The following is an 18,789-nucleotide window of genomic DNA, read 5'->3' as shown; positions in this document are numbered from 1 at the left end:
ACATGAAATGGCACCCCTCCCCCCTCCCCCCGCACGCACGCGAGGTAGCTCTAGGGAAAGACAGCAAAAGCCACATTCGTTCACACTCAGTCTCTACCTGTCATGTGTAATGCACCGAAACCACAGCTCCCTTTCCACATCTAGGCCCCATAAAACTTTCCATAGTTTACCCCACACACTTCACATGCCTTAATTCAATCCATTGACAGCACGTCAACCCCGGTATACCACACCGTTCCAATTCACTCTATTCCTTGTACGACTTTCACCCTCCTATATCTTCAGGCCCCGATCGCTAAAAATCATTTTCACTCCATCCTTCCACATCCAATTTGGTCTCCCACTTCAAGTTCCCTCCACCACTGACACATATATTCTCTGTCAATCTTTCCTCACTCATTCTCTCCGTGTGACCAAACCATTTTAATGCACCCTCTTCTGCTCTCTCAACCACACTTTTTATTACCACACATCTCTGTTACCCTTTCATTACTTACTCGATGAAACCACCTCACACCACACACTGTCCTCAAACATCTCATTTGCAAGACATCCATCCTTCTCAGCACAACCCTATCTGTAGCCCACGCCTCGCAACCATATAACATTGTTGGAAACATTATTTATTCAAACATACCCATTTTTGCTCTTCGAGATAACGTTCTCGCCTTCCACACATTTTTCAACGCTCCCAGAACGTTCGCCCCCTCCCCCAGCGTGTGACTCACTTCCGCTTCCAAGGCTCCATCCGCTGCTAAATCCACTCCCAGATATCTAAAACACTTCACTTCCTCCAGTTTTTCTCCATTCAAACTTACCTCCCAATTGACATGCCCCTCAACCTTAATGTACCTAATATTCTTGCTCTTATTCACATTTACTCTCAGTTTTCTTCTTTCACACACTTCACCAAACTCAGTCAGCAGTTTTTGCAGTTTCTCATCCGAATCAGCCACCAGCGCTATATCATCAGCGAACAACAACTGACTCACTTCCCAAACCCTCTCATCCACAACAGACTGCATACTTACCCCTCTCTCCAAAACTCTTGCATTCACCTCCCTAACAACCATATCCATAAACAAATTAAACACCCATGGAGACATAACGCACCCCTGCCGCAAGCCGACATTCACTGAGAACCAATCACTTTCCTCTTTTCCTAATTGTACACATGCCTTACATCCTGGAAAAAAAAAACTTTTCACTGCCTCCAGCAACTTACCTCCCACACCGTGTACTCTTAATACCTTTCACAAAGCATCTCTATCAACTCTATCATATGCCTTCTCTAGATCCATAAATGCTACATACAAATCCATTTGTTTTTCTAAGAATTTCTCACATACATTCTTCAAAGCAAACACCTGATCCACACATCCTCTACCATTTCTGAAAGCACACTGCACTTCCCCAATCTGATGTTCTGTACATGCTTTCACCATCTCAGTCAATACACTACCATATTATTTTCCAGGAATACTCAACAAACTTATACCTCTGTAATTAGAACACTCGCCTTTATCCCCTTTGCCTTTGTACAATGTCACTATGCATGCATTCTGCCAATCCTCAGACACTTCACCATCAACCTTACATGCATTGAATATCCTCGCCAACCAGTCAACAACACAGTCACCCCCCTCTTTTAATACATTCCACTGCAATACCATCCAAAGCCGCCGAGAGTAACTGTGAATAAGAGCAAGCTTATTAGGTACAGTAAGGGTGAGGGACAAGTCAATTGGGAGGAAAGTTTCAATGGAGAAAAACTGGAGGAAGGGAGGTGTTTTAGATATCTGGGAGTGGATTAGGCAGCGGATGTAACCATGGAAGCGGAAGTGAATCATAGGGTGGGGGAGGGGGCGAAAGTTTTGGGAGCGTTGAACAATGTGTGGAAGTCGAGAACATTATCTCGGAAAGCAAAAATGGGTATGTTTTAAGGAATAGTGGTTCCAACAATGTCATATAGTTGCGAGGCGTGGGCTATAGATAGAGTTGTGCGGAGGAGGTTGGATTTGCTGGAAATGAGATGTTTGAGGACAATATGTGGTGTGAGGTGGTTTGATCGAGTAAGTAATGATGGTGTGAGAGAGATGTGTGGTAATAAAAAGAGGGTGGTTAAGAGAGCAGAAGAAGGTGTTTCGTAATGGTTTGGTCACATGGAGAGAATGAGTGAGGAGAGATTGACCAAGAAGATATATGTGTCAGAGGTGGAAGGAACGAGGAGACGTGGGAAACCAAACTGGAAGTGGAAAGATGGAGTGAAAAAGATTTTCAGTGATCGGGGCTTGAACATGCAGAAGGGTGAAAGGCGTGCAAGGAATAGAGTGAATTGGAACGATGTGGTATACCGTGGTCGACGTGCTGTCAATGGATTGAATCAGGGCATGTGAAGCGTCTGGGGTAAACCATGGAAAGTTCTGTGGGGCCTGGATGTGGAAAGGGAGCTGTGGTTTCGGTGCATTATTACATGACAGCTAAAGACTGTGTATGAACGAATGTGGCCTTTGTTGTCTTTTCTTAGCGCTACCTCGCACACATGAGGGGGGGAGGGAGTTTTTATTTCATGTGTGGCGGGGTGGGGATGGGAATGAATAAAGGCAGACAGTATGAATTATGTACATGTGTATATATGTATATGTCTATGTGTGTATATATATGTATACGTTGAGATGTATAGGTATGTATATTTGCGTGTGTGGACGTGTATGTATATACATGTGTATGTGAGTGGCTTGGGCCATTCTTTCGTCTGTTTCCTTGCGCTACCTCGCTAACGCGGGAGACAGCTACAAAGCAATATATATATATATATATATATATATATATATATATATATATATATATATATATATATATATATATATATATATATATATATATATATATATATATATTATTTATTTTCTATTTTGCTTTGTCGCTGTTTCCCGCGTTTGAGAGGTAGCGCAAGGAAACAGACGAAAGAAATTGCCCAACCTACCCCCATACACATGTATATACATACACATCCACACACGCAAATATACATACCTATACATCTCAATGTACACATATATATACACACACAGACATATACATATATACACATGTACATAATTCATACTGTCTGCCTTTATTTATTCCCATCGCCACCTCGCCACACATGGAATAACATCCCCCTCCCCCCTCATGTGTGCGAGGTAGCGCTAGGAAAGGACAACAAAAGGCCCCATTCGTTCACACTCAGTCTCTATCTGTCATGTAATAATGCCCGAAACCACAGCTCCCTTTACACATCCAGGCCCCACAGAGCTTACCATGGTTTACTCCAGACGCTTCACATGCCCTGATTCAATCCATTGACAGCACGTCGACCCAGGTATACCACATCGATCCAATTCACTCTATTCCTTGCCCGCCTTTCACCCTCCTGCATGTTCAGGCCCCGATCACTCAAAATATTTTCCACTCCATCTTTCCACCTCCAATTTGGTCTCCCACTCTCCTCGTTCCCTCCACCTCCGATACATACATCCTCTTGGTCAATCTTTCCTCACTCATTCTCTCCATGTGCCCAAACCATTTCAAAACACCTTCTTCTGCTCTCTCAACCACGCTCTTTTTATTTCCACACATCTCTCTTACCCTTACATTACTTACTCGATCAGTCTACCTCACACCACATATTGTCCTCAAACATCTCATTTCCAGCACATCCACCCTCTTACGCACAACTCTATCAATAGCCCACGCCTCGCAACCATACAACATTGTTGAAACCATTATTCCTTAAAACATACCCATTTTTGCTTTCCGAGATAATGTCCTCGACTTCCAAACATTCTTCAAGGCTCCCAGGATTTTCGCCCCCTCCCCCACCCTATGATTCACTTCCGCTTCCATGGTTCCATCCGCTGCCAGATCCACTCCCAGATATCTAAAACACTTTACTTCCTCCAGTTTTTCTCCATTCAAACTTACCTCCCAATTGACTTGACCCTCAACCCTACTGTACCTAATAACCTTGCTCTTATTCACATTTACTCTTAACTTTCTTTCACACACTTTACCAAACTAATGGCTAATGGGGAGGTGATAACAAGCAGTGGTGATGTGAGAAGAAGACGGAGTGAGTATTTTGAAGGTTTGTTGAATGTGTTTGAGTATAGAGTGGCAGATATAGGGTGTTTTCGTCGAGGTGGTGTGCAAAGTGAAAGGGTAAGGGAAAATGATTTGGTAAACAGAGAAGAGGTACTAAAAGCTTTGCGGAAGATGAAAACCGGCAAGGCAGCAGGTTTGGATGGTATTGCAGTGGAATTTATCAAAAAAGGGGGTGACTGTATTCTTGACTGGTTGGTAAGGTTATTTAATGTATGTATGATTCATGGTGAGGTGCCTGAGGATTGGCGGAACGCTTGCATAGTGCCATTGTACAAAGGCAAAGGGGATAAGAGTGAGTGCTCAAATTACAGAGGTATAAGTTTGTTGAGTATTCCTGGTAAATTATATGGGAGGGTATTGATTGAGAGGGTGAAGGCATGTACAGAGCATCAGATTGGGGAAGAGCTGTGTGGTTTCAGAAGTGGTAGAGAATGTGTGCATCAGGTGTTTACTTTGAAGAATGTATGTGAGAAATACTTAGAAAAGCAAATGGATTTGTATGTAGCATTTATGGATCTAGAGAAGGCATATGATAGAGTTGATAGAGATGCTCTGTGGAAGGTACTAAGAATATATGGTGTGGGAGGCAAGTTGTTAGAAGCCGTGAAAAGTTTTTATCGAGGATGTAAGGCATGTGTACGTGTAGGAAGAGAGGAAAGTGATTGGTTCTCAGTAAAGGTAGGTTTGCGGCAGTGGTGTGTGATGTCTCCATGGTTGTTTAATTTGTTTATGGATGGGGCTGTTAGGGAGGTGAATGCAAGAGTTTTGGAAAGAGGGGCAAGTATGCAGTCTGTTGTGGATGAGAGCTTGGGAAGTGAGTCAGTTGTTGTTCGCTGATGATACAGCGCTGGCGGCTGATTCATGTGAGAAACTGCAGAAGCTGGTGACTGATTTTAGTAAATAAATTATATATATATATATATATATATATATATATATATATATATATATATATATATATATATATATATATATATATATATATATATATATGTATATATATATTGTAGCGCAAGAAAACTGACGAAAGAATGACCCAACCCATCCACATACACATGTATAAAAATACACGCCCACACACGCACATATACATACCTATACATTTCAACGTGTACATATATATACATACACAGACATATACATATATACACATGTACATAATGCATATTTGCTGCCTTTATTCATTGCCGTCGCCACCCCGCCACACATGAAATGACAACCCCCTCCCCCTGCACGTACGCGAGGTAGCGCCAGGAAAAGACAACAAAGGCCACATTCATTCACACTCAGTCTCTAGCTGCCATGTATAATGCACCAAAACCACGGCTCCATTTCCACATCCAGGCCCCACAGAACATTCCATGGTTTACCCCAGACGCTTCACATGCTCTGGTTTAATCCACTGACAGTACGTCGACCTCGGTATACCACATCGTTCCAATTCACACTACTCCTTGCACGCCTTTCACCCTCCTGCATATTCAGGCCCCGATCCCTCAAAATCTTTTTCACTACATCCTTCCACCTATAATTTGGTCTCCCACTTCTCCTCAATCCCTCCACCTCTGACACACATATATCCTCTTTATTAATCTTTCCTCACACATTCTCTCCATGTGACCAAACCATTTCAACACACCCTCTTCTGCTCTCTCAACCGCACTCTTTTTATTACCACGCATCTCTCTTACCCTTTCATTACTTACTCGATCAAACCACCTTACAACACATATTGTATTCAAACTTCTCAGTTCCAACACATCCACCCTCCTTCGCACAACCCTATCTATAGGCGACGCCTCGCAACCATATAACTTTGTTGGAATAACTATTCCTTCAAACATACCCATATTTGCTTTCCGAGATAATGTTCTCGCCTTCCACACATTTTTCAACGCTCCCAGAACTTTCGCCCCCTACCCCACCCTGTGACTCACTTCTCCTTCCTTGTTTCCATCCGCTGCCAAATCCACTCCCAGATATCTGAAACACTCCACTTCCTCCAGTTTTTCTCCATTCAAACTTACCTCCCAGTTGACTTGTCCCTCAACCCTACTGTACTTAATAACCTTGCTCTTATTCACATTTACTCCCAGCTTTCTTTTTTCATACACTTTACCAAACTCAGTCACCAGCTTCTGCAGTTTCTCACACGAATCAGCTGACTCACTTCCCAAGCCTTCTCATCCACAACAGACTGCATACTTGCCCCTTTCTCCAAAACTGTTACATTCACCTCCCTAACAACCCCATCCATAAACAAATCAAACAACCATGGCGGCATCATGCACCCCTTCCGCAAACCGATATTCACTGAGAACCAATCACTTTTCTCTCTTCCTACTCGTACACATGCCTTACATCCTTGATAAAACTTTTCACTGCTTCTAGAAACTTGCCTCCCACACCATGAATTCTTAATACCTTCCATAGAGCATCTCTATCAACTCTATCATATGCCTTCTCCACATCCATAAATACTACATAAAAATCCATTTGTTTTTAAGTATTTCTCACATTCTTCAAAGTAAACACCTGATCCACACATCCTCTACCACTTCTGAAACCACACTGCTCTTCCCCAATCTGATGCTCTGTACATGCCTTTACCCTCTCAATCAATACCCTCCCATATAATTTACCAGGAATACTCAACAACTTATACCTCTGTAATTTGAGCACTCACCTTTATCCCCTTTGCCTTTGTACAATGGTACTATGCATACATTCCGCCAATCCTCAGGAACTTCACGAGCCATACATGCATTAGATATCCCTACCAACCAGTCAACAACACAGTCATCCCCTCTTTTAATGAATTCCACTGCAATACCATCCAAACCCGCCGCCATGCCGGCTTTTATCTTCCGCAAAGCTTTCCCTACCTCTTCTGTGTTTACCAAATCATTCTCTCTAACCCTCTCACTTCGCGCACCACCTCGACCAAAATACCCTATATCAACCACTCTAACATATAACACATTCAACAAATCTTCAAAATACTGACTCCATCTCCTCACATCACCACTACTTGTTATCACCTCCCCATTAGCCCCCTTCACCGATGTTCCCATTTGTTCTCTTGACTTACGCACTTTATTTACCTCCTTCCAAAACATCTTTTTATTCTCCCTAAAATTGAATGATACTCTCTCACCCCAACTCTCATTTGCCCTCCTCTTTTTCGCCTCTTGCACCTTTCTCTTGACCTCCTGCCTCTTTCTTTTAAACATCTCCCGGTCATTTGCAATATTTTCCAGTAAAAATCGTCCAAATGCCTCTCTCTCCTCTTTCACTAGTAATCCTACTTTTTCATCCCACCACTCACTACTCTTTCTAACCTGCCCACCTCCCACGCTTCTCATGCCACAAGCATCTTTTACGCAAGCAATCACTGCTTCCCTAAATACATCCCATTCTTACCCCACTCCCCTTACGTCCTTTGCTCTCACCTTTTTCCATTCTGTACTCAGTCTCTCCTGGTACTTCCTAACAAGTCTTCTTCCCAAGCTCACTTACTCTCACCACTCTCTTCACCCTAATAATCTCTCCTTTTCTGAAAACCTCTACAAATCTTCACCTTTGCCTCCATAAGATAATGATCAGACATCCGTCCAGTTGCACCTCTCAGCACATTAACATCCAAAATTCTCTCATTCACGCGCCTATCAATTAACACGTAATCCAATAACGCTCTCTGGCCATCTCTCCTACTTACATACGTTTACTTATGTATATCTCTCTTTTTGAACCAGGTATTCCCAATCACCAGTCCTTTTTAGCACACAAATCTTAAAGCTCTTCACCATATATATATATATATATATATATATATATATATATATATATATATATATATATATATATATATATATATATATATATATATATATATATAAAATATATATATATATATATATATATATATATATATATATATATATATATATTTTTTTTTTTTTTTTATACTTTGTCGCTGTCTCCCGCGTTTGCGAGGTAGCGCAAGGAAACAGACGAAAGAAATGGCCCAACCCCCCCCCATACACATGTATATACATACGTCCACACACGCACATATACATACCTACACAGCTTTCCATGGTTTACCCCAGACGCTTCACATGTCTTGATTCAATCCACTGACAGCACGTCAACCCCGGTATACCACATTGCTCCAATTCACTCTATTCCTTGCCCTCCTTTCACCCTCCTGCAAGTTCAGGCCCCGATCACACAAAATCTTTTTCACTCCATCTTTCCACCTCCAATTTGGTCTCCCTCTTCTCCTCGTTCCCTCCACCTCTGACACATATATCTTCTTGGTCAACCTTTCCTCACTCATTCTCTCCATGTGCCCAAACCATTTCAAAACACCCTCTTCTGCTCTCTCAACCACGCTCTTTTTATTTCCACACATCTCTCTCACCCTTACGTTACTTACTCGATCAAACCACCTCACACCACACATTGTCCTCAGACATCTCATTTCCAGCACATCCATCCTCCTGCGCACAACTCTATCCATAGCCCACGCCTCGCAACCATACAACATTGTTGGAACCACTATTCCTTCAAACATACCCATTTTTGCTTTCCGAGATAATGTTCTCGACTTCCACACATTCTTCAAGGCTCCCAGAATTTTCGCCCCCTCCCCCACCCTATGATCCACTTCCGCTTCCATGGTTCCATCCGCTGCCAGATCCACTCCCAGATATCTAAAACACTTTACTTCCTCCAGTTTTTCTCCATTCAAACTTACCTCCCAATTGACTTGACCCTCAACCCTACTGTACCTAATAACCTTGCTCTTATTCACATTTACTCTTAACTTTCTTCTTTCACACACTTTACCAAACTCAGTCACCAGCTTCTGCAGTTTCTCACATGAATCAGCCACCAGCGCTGTATCATCAGCGAACAACAACTGACTCACTTCCCAAGCTCTCTCATCCACAACAGACTTCATACTTGCCCCTCTTTCCAAAACTCTTGCATTCACCTCCCTAACAACCCCATCCATAAACAAATTAAACAACCATGGAGACATCACACACCCCTGCCGCAAACCTACATTCACTGAGAACCAATCACTTTCCTCTCTTCCTACACGTACACATGCCTTACATCCTCGATAAAAACTTTTCACTGCTTCTAACAACTTGCCTCCCACACCATATATTCTTAATACCTTCCACAGAGCATCTCTATCAACTCTATCATATGCCTTCTCCAGATCCATAAATGCTACATACAACACGTGAGGAAATGCGTGGGAAGTATTCTTTCACCCCTATCCCCAGGGATAATATATATATATATATATATATATATATATATATATATATATATATATATATATATATATATATATATATATATATATATATATATAAGTGTGTGTGTGTGTGTGTGTGTGTGTGTGTGTGTGTGTGTGTGTGTGTGTGTGTGTGTGTGTGTGTTCAAATTACAGAGGCATAAGTTTGTTGAGTATTCCTGGGAAATTATATGGGAGGGTATTGATTGAGAGGGTGAAGGCATGTACAGGGCATCAGATTGGGGAAGAGCAGTTTGCTTTCAGAAGTTGCAGAGGATGTGTGGATCAGGTGTTTGCTTTGAAGAATGTATGTGAGAAATACTTAGAAAAACAAATGGATTTGTATGTAGCATTTATGGATGTGGAGAAGGCATATGATAGAGTTGGTAGAGATGCTCTGTGGAAGGTATTAAGAATATATGGTGTGGAAGGCAAGTTGTTAGAAACTGAAAAGTTTTGATCGAGGATGTAAGGCATGTGTACGAGTAGGAAGAGAGGAAATTAATTGGTTCTCAGTGAATGTCGGTTTGCGGCAAGAGTGCGTGATATCTCCGTGGTTGTTTGTTTATGGATGGGGTTGTTAGGGAGGTGAATGCAAGAGTTTTGGAAAGAGGGGCAAGTATGCAGTCTGTTGTGGATGAGAGAGCTTGGGAAGTGAGTCAGTTGTTGTTCGCTGATGATACAGCGCTGGTGGCTGATTCGTGTGAGAAACTGCAGAAGCTGGTGACTGAGTTTGGTAAAGTGTGTGAAAGAAGAAAGTTGAGAGTAAATGTGAATAAGAGCAAGGTCATTAGGTACAGTAGGATTAAGTAAGGGACAAGTCAATTGGGAGGTAAGTTTGAATGGAGAAAAGCTGGAGGAAGTGAAGTCTTTTAGATATCTGGGAGTGGATCTGGCAGCGGATGGAACCATGGAAGCTGAAGTGAGTCACAGGGTGGGAGTGGTGTTTTGAAATGGTTTGGTCACATGGAGGGAATGAGTGAGGAAAGATTGACAAAAAAGATATATGTGTCAGAGGTGGAGGAAACGAGAAGTGGGAGACCAAATTGGAGGTGGAAGGATGGATTGAAAAAGATTTTGAGCGATTGGGGCCTGAACATGCAGGAGGGTGAAAGGCGTGCAAGGAATAGAGTGAATTGCAACGATGTGGTATACCGGGGTCAACTTGCTGTCAGTGGATTGAACCAGGGCATGTGAAGCGTCTGGGGTAAATCATGAAAAGTTTTGTGGGGCCTGGATGTGGAAAGGGAGCTGTGGTTTCGGTGCATTATACATGACAGCTGGAGACTGATTGTGAACGAATGTGGCCTTTGTTGTCTTTTCCTAGCGCTACCTCGCGCGCGTGCGGGGGGAGGGGGTTGTTATTTCATGTGTGACGGGGTGGCGATGGGAAAGAATACAGGCAGCAAGTATGAATTATGTACATGTGTATATATGTATATGTCTCTGTATGCATATATTTGTATACGTGTAATGTATATGTGTGTGTGTGGACGTGTATGTATATACATGTGTATGTGGGTGGGTTGGGCCATTCTTTCGTTTGTTTCCTTGCGCTACCTCGCTAATGCGGGAGAAAGCAACAAAGTATACATATATATATATATATATATATATATATATATATATATATATATATATATATATATATATATATATATATATATATATATATCCCCTCTCACGCACATGTGCGCATGTACGCACGAGTGCACTTAATTCTCTCATCCGCAGATATGTAAGTGTTGACATATGAAACGACGTACACACATATACACACAAACTTATGTACCTATGAATAATGAGGCTATACATGCAATATGAGATGCATCTTGTTTCATGACAATATATAATAATCAATCGCATCAGTTGATTATTATTATAAGTTATTAAGGTATGCCTGGAACACTGAAGACATATACAAACAACAATGGCTCCTCACAAGGATGTTTGTTTTAAAGGAAGAGAAACTCATGGATACATTATTGTGATAATGAAAGAGTAACTCATGTATATATTATTGTGATAATGAAAGAGAAACTCATGTATATATTATTGTGATAACGAAAGAGAAACTCAAGTATATATTATTGTGATAGTGAAAGAGAAACTCATGTATATATTATTGTGATAATGAAAGAGAAACTCATGGATATATTATTGTGATAATGAAAGAGAAACTCATGTATATATTATTGTGATAATGAAAGAGAAACTCATGGATACATTATTGTGATAATGAGAGAGAAACTCATGTATATATAACTGTGATAATGAAAGGGAAACTCATGTATATATTATTATGATAATGAAAGAGAAACTCATATACATATTATTGTGATAATGAAAGAGAAACTCATGGATGTATTATTGTGATAATGAAAGAGAAACTCATGGATATATTATTGTGATAATGAAAGAGAAACTCATGTATATATTATTGTGATAATGAAAGAGAAACTCATGTATATATTATTGTGATAATGAAAGAGAAACTCATGGATACATTATTGTGATAATGAAAGAGAAACTCATGGATACATTATTGTGATAATGAAAGAGAAACTCATGGATATATCATTGTGATAATGAAAGAGAAACTCATATCCATGAAAGAGAAACTCATGGATATATTATTGTGATAATGAAAGAGAAACTCATGGATTTATCATTGCGATAATGAGAGAAACTCATGGATACATTATTGATATGAAAGAGAAACTCATGGATATATTATTGTGATAATGAAAGAGAAAGTCATGGATATATTATTGTGATAATGAAAGAGAAACTCATGGATACATTATTGTGATAATGCATACAAAGGTTTCTAAGAGGAAAGACAGTAAACTTTCCATATACGGGAGGAGGTTAAAAAATGTTAGTCGTGGAGTTGGAGACATTTCTCTCCCTACATGTATCATTGGTTATAACAACTCTAATTAATAACTCCATTGTATATTAACAACCCCGTTGAAGAAAAAAATGCATCACCTCATTCGTCTCTGCGCCCATTAGTACAAGGGAAATCAGACGCATCTTTCCTTAAATATCTTTTTTGATTGAAGTAAGTGAAGTCTTTGATATTGTGAATACCTACCTGTATTAGATCTTAACCTTATACCTACCTGTATAGATCGTAACCTAATACCTACCTGTATTAAATCTTAACATAATACCTACCTGTATTAAATCTTAACCTAATACCTACCTGTATAGATCGTAACCTAATACCTACCTGTATTAAATCTTAACATAATACCTACCTGTATTAAATCTTAACCTAATACCTACCTGTATGAGATCTTAACCTAATACCTACCTGTATAGATCGTAACCTAATACCTACCTGTATTAAATCTTAACATAATACCTACCTGTATTAGATCTTAACCTAATACCTACCTGTATAGATCGTAGCCTAATACTTACCTGTATTAGATCTTAACCTAATACCTACCTGTATTAAATCTTAACATAATACCTACCTGTATTAAATCTTAACCTAATACCTACCTGTATTAGATCTTAACCTAATACCTACCTGTATAGATCGTAACCTAATACCTACCTGTATTAAATCTTAACCTAATACCTACCTGTATTAGATCTTAACCTAATACCTACCTGTATTAGATCTTAACCTAATACCTACCTGTATAGATCGTAACCTAATACCTACCTGTATTAAATCTTAACATAATACCTACCTGTATTAAATCTTAACCTAATACCTACCTGTATTAGATCATAACCTAATACCTACCTGTATAGATCGTAACCTAATACCTACCTGTATTAAATCTTAACCTAATACCTACCTGTATTAGATCTTAACCTAATACCTACCTGTATTAGATCTTAACCTAATACCTACCTGTATAGATCGTAACCTAATACCTACCTGTATTAAATCTTAACCTAATACCTACCTGTATTAGATCTTAACCTAATACCTACCTGTATTAGATCTTAACCTAATACCTACCTGTATTAGATCATAACCTAATTCCTACCTGTATTAGATCTTAACCTAATACCTACCTCTATTAGATCTTAACCTCTTTTCTAATTTAAGAACATCTGAGTCGTTTAGTTGGCTCTCACTGTTTCTCAGTGCAGCAATCATCTTGGTAGCTCGTCTACTCTCTCAGTTCTGTGTACATTTGACCAAAGCTGAACACATTTTCGTGATGGGGACACACCAGTGACTTGTAAAATCTAAGCAATTTCCTTCAAGTTCAAATCCCAATCCACGAATCCAAAAATTTTGTTCGCTCATTTGTTACTGCCTGTGTGCACTGCACTACTTACTTCGCTGTTCCTCATCAGAGATTATATTACACCCGTGTTTGTTTTTCCTCATTTACCTTATGTAGCTCAACAAATTTCATACTGTAGCTTGTCTCTTCATTTCAACAACCCATATGTAAAAGTCTGCACTTATCATTATTCATTTGCCGCCTGTCAGGCCAATCCATCAGTTTGTCTATGTCAGTTAGAAGCTAAGACGTTCAATATCTGTTGTAAATTTATTTCTGTATTTAGTATCTTCTGCAAATTTTGATATTTGCACATTAACACTGTCATTAACGTATGAAAAAGAAAGAGAACCAGGTGACTTACCTAATGTTATGGTACATTGCAATGCTAATTGGTATATCATGTTATGATCTGATGTAATGTAAAGTTGACTGGTATATTGTGATGATATGGTAGACTGGAATATTGTAATAGTTACTGGGACACTGCAATGTTATGTAGACTAGTAGACTGTAATGTTGACGGGTATATCATGTTATGACAGACTGGTACACTGTTATGATATAAAACTGGTATACCGTAATGTTATAGCAAGCTGGGATATTGTAATGTTACGGTGGACAAATATTGTAATGTTAACGGATATATTGTAATGTATAGTTGACTGGTATATTATAATGTTACAGTAGATTGGTTCATTGTAATGTTACAGTAGACTGGTATGTTGTAATGTGAACTGCTATACTATATTATGACACTGGTATATTGTACTATTATGGCAGACTGGTATACTGTTGACTGGTGTATCATAATGTTATGAGAGATAGGTATACTGTAATATGGTGGACTGGTATATTGTAATGCTTTGGTAGACTAGTATATTGTAATGTTAACTGATATACCATGTAACGATATACCGGTAAATTGTACTGTAAAGTTGATTGGTATATTGTTATGTAAAGCCGATTTGTATGTTATTATGTTTGGTAGACTGATACACTGTAATGTTATGGTAGACTTGCATAATGCAACGTATAACAGATTGGTATATCATGTTATGACAGACTGGTATATTTTGATGTAAAGTTAACAGATACAATACAATGTTATTGTCGACTGGTATAATGTAAAGTATGACAAATTGGTATGTCATGTTATAATACATTGGTTTATTGTTAACTGGTATAATATAATGTTATGGTAGACTAGGAAATTGTAATGTAAAGTTAACTTATAATGATGTTATGATACACCAGTACATTATCTATTAAATTCTGATATTGTAATGTTTACCGGTATAATTTGTTATGCTGGACTGATGTACTGTAAAAAGCTATATAGTATATCATTTGACGACATACTGTCATACTGTAATGTTAATTTGACTGATATATTATACTGCAAATTTAACTGATATATAATAATGTTATGGAAGAATTGTATACAGTAATCATAATGATATGGTAAACTGGTATATTACAATGTTATGGTAAACTGGTATATTACAATGTTATGGTAAACTGGTATGATAATGTTAATTTGGATAACGTGCTATGCTGGTCTGGTATACTGCAATGATAAGCTAACTGGCACATCATATTATGACATTGTATATTGTAATGTTAAGTTTCCTGGTATAATGTTATGGTAAAATGTAATGATCCTGACCGGTATAACAGAATTTTATGATGGCGTATATCATAATGCTGTGAGAGATTGATATACTAATGAGTTCACTGGTATATCATAATATTATGGAACACTGGTATACTGTAATGCTGACCGGCATAACAATTTAATGAGCGACTGGTATGTCATAAGGTTAAAGTTATAGCATTATCTTTATTTGTTAGCTGCTAAGAAGACAGGGTTAAATCATAATATTTTCTTGTATTGTTCTAGGTAGACACAGTGTTAAATCATGGGAATTTATAATTTGTTATACTGTTCAAGTAGTGTAGTGTTTTCTGTCGATGATAGGAATATTTTTGGTTACAAAGCCTCTGACAGTTCTCACATCATACTATGACATACTTAGTTGATGCTAGGTTATACTGGTATACTGTTATTCTTACGCTGGAACTAGGTTATGCTGGTATACTGGTATTCCTGTTGTTCTTATGCGTGTATACTGTTATTTGTCGTTTTGGTGCTTTGTTGTGTTATTGTTAAGTGTTATATTGTTGTTCCGTCATACTGGTAGTTTGTTGTGTTGTTTATTGTTTTACAAGCACTTTTTAGATATTACACAAAGTCCTATCGCTATTGTTATTATGTTATGTTGGTATGCAATCATTCTATGCTGGTTTACTGTCATATTTGTGGTTTGTTGTGTGATTATGTCATGTCTTACACACTCTTTTAAAATAATACATTTCTGTCAAATTACTTTCACTATTATATTTATTAGTGTATGACTTAAAGATAAGCTCAATAGATGCAGTGATGTTTATGAATGAATTTCAGATTAATGATGGTTTCTGAGTTGTAGCATGGTTACTTCTCTATTTTTTTTTTTTTTTATAAACGATCATATTTGTGAAGTGGCTGCAGGTAGTGACGACCAGCCAGCCAGGAGTGGCTGCCTGCCACCCAGGCATTAATAATGAAAGATCGGCTCATCATCAACCTCCGTTAAAACGAGAAGTCAGTCAAGAGACCACCAAGCAATAATCATTATCCAGCACAGAGAATGCATCCTTAACTATTTACTGACGATTTTCTTGACTACAAATGATCAATCACAAAACACAAGACAATCGCGTTGCATTCGATTCCAGCCGTGTAGGCAGGCTGCTCTTATTGCATTATTGAGTAGCTATATAAGCTCCCATAACATTCGTTTCTGCTACAACGTTTGCTATTTATTTTAACGATTTCTTATCTCTGTTTTCCTTCCGAATTTGTCACCGTTTCAAATTTGGACTGTGTTTGAGTCGATTGTTCGAACAGTGGCTTAGCACTTTATGCTCATTTCATCAAAATAAATCAGTCGTGTCACTTTATAACTATCAGTCACGTACTACGTCACTGATTGCAAAGACATACAATCACAAATTACTATCCAACAATAATTTGTTATTCTGATCCCAATAACAACACTTGCTCATATTAATGTGAAATTTTAGCGTTTTCTCACTGGGGAAGAAAATGTAATCCAAGATAAAATAAACTTGCAGTATTATATTACAAGTGAAACTTATTGATTCCTTAAGGATTAATTACCTTCCACAGGACTGGACGGGTGTAAAGAGGCGTGGCTGCCCCACGAGATGCACTCCCTCGTTGGTCATGTCCCGCCGCACACTGACCTTCCATTGTTGCCGGGAACCACAAAATTAAGGTGTCGTACAGCAAATTGCATCTATATATTTCATCACAATTATATCTTATCTTACACACTGTAAAGAGGATACTCATATCACTCCTAAATAATGTATCAGGATACTGCAAGCTTTCAATTCACTTGGAAATTACTTGTTGTGTGTATCGTACGTGGGAATGCGGGAGGGCGCGGCTGTGATATTGATCTTCCGCGTCCTTCTAAAACGGGCTCAGGTTCTTGTACTTGCAATTTGAATATCTATTTTCATCCATACTAACTATTTAGCGACATTTTAGTTTTATTTGAAGTCCTGTGCCGCATTAGAACTAATAAAATGTTGTTTAAGTAACACAGCATATGAGTTGATAGATGGTGAACCAAACATAAGGAATGATCTAGTCCGCTAGGTCAAATCAAAGTCACCTGACACAGCAAATTCAAATCTTCATCCTTTTACTTTCTGTTTTAACTTGGCAAGATAGAATCAGTACGTTATTTTTTTCATCCTCGCTGGTATCGGTATATTGTAAGGGAAACAACATATGTGTTGTCGGCGCTTTTTTTTCCCCGATTTTTAGGGAGCAGTCCTGCCTGCCCTTGAGTCAGTGATCCTGGATGTGTTCAGTTGTCTTTACTGAGCGAGGCTTACCCTTTACCGCTCTTCTCCCTCTTACGTCATTCTCTATTCTTACTCTCCGACCGCAACTTTGCATTTCTCTCTTTATCCCACCGTAATGGTTGGTTCATTGGTCTGTATTTTGTTCGTCATATTAAACTGTAACATTAAACTGCTTGGTATGAGTCTAACACTTTAAGAATGTGCAGACCAAGACATGGGACTATTAATTCATGCGTAAAATAACAATATTGAAATAAAAGAGGTTATCCAGTCAGAGGGCGAACTGCTTGGTCAGTAGCTATTGCTGGTGCAGAAGCAAAGGCGAGCTGAAGCTGTAGTTCCGTAGTATTGCTACAGGAGAGGTGGTAGATTGCTGCCTGGTCCCATGGAGCTGCTTCAGGAAGCAGAACGCGTTACCGAAACCCCTTGATTATACTGCTAGTGGGAGGAGGCGTTGCAGAGGTCCTTGGTTGTACCGCAGGAGGAAGGACACGTTGCCGAGGTCCTTGGTTGTGCTACAGGGGGAATGAGACGTTGCCGATGTCCTTGGCTGTGCTACAGGGGGAAGGACGTGTTGTCGAGGACCTTGGTTACTGCAGAAGGGAGACGTTACCGAATGTTCCCGTATACATACCTCACTCTCCAGACCCAAAGCTGCGGTATATCTACCTCACTCTCCACACCCAAAGCTGCGGTATATCTACCTCACTCTCCACACCCAAAGCTGCGGTATACCTACCTCACTCTCCACACCCAAAGCTGAGGTATACCTACCTCACTTCCCAGACCCAAAGCTGCGGTATACCTACCTCACTCTCCAGAACCAAAGCTGCGGTATTCCCATTTCACTCAACAGACCCAAAGCTGGGATATACCCACCTCTCCCCAGACCCAAAGCCGCGGAAGTTCCACTTCACTCACCAGACCCAAAGCTGCCGTATACCCACCTCACTCATCAGACCCAAAGCTGAGGTATACCTACCTCACTCATCAGACCCAAAGCTGCGGTATACCTACCTCACTCATCAGACCCAAAGCTGCGGTATACCTACCTCACTCATCAGACCCAAAGCTGCGGTATATCTACCTCTCATCAGACCCAAAGCTGCGGTATACCTA

The 18,789-nt window shown here is 39.4% G+C and overlaps 1 protein-coding gene across 2 annotated transcripts in view; it reads right to left on the bottom strand.

The window, feature by feature from the left end:
* Positions 1-17,105, bottom strand: part of LOC139746442 (constitutive coactivator of peroxisome proliferator-activated receptor gamma-like) — a 119,971-nt gene extending 102,866 nt beyond the window's left edge. The window contains exon 1 of one of the 2 annotated variants that reach the window (XM_071657692.1): positions 16,952-17,105. The gene's annotated coding sequence lies outside the window, so the exon portion shown is untranslated. The remainder of the gene's footprint in view (positions 1-16,951) is intronic. The other variant, XM_071657694.1, reaches the window with a different exon arrangement.
* Positions 17,106-18,789: the final 1,684 nt, after the last annotated feature.

The sequence above is a fragment of the Panulirus ornatus genome, chromosome 65 (genome assembly GCF_036320965.1).
Source record: "Panulirus ornatus isolate Po-2019 chromosome 65, ASM3632096v1, whole genome shotgun sequence".
Lineage (NCBI taxonomy): Eukaryota > Metazoa > Arthropoda > Malacostraca > Decapoda > Palinuridae > Panulirus > Panulirus ornatus.
Note: the sequence above shows the minus strand (reverse complement) of the source record. Positions and strands in the feature narration are given on the sequence as shown.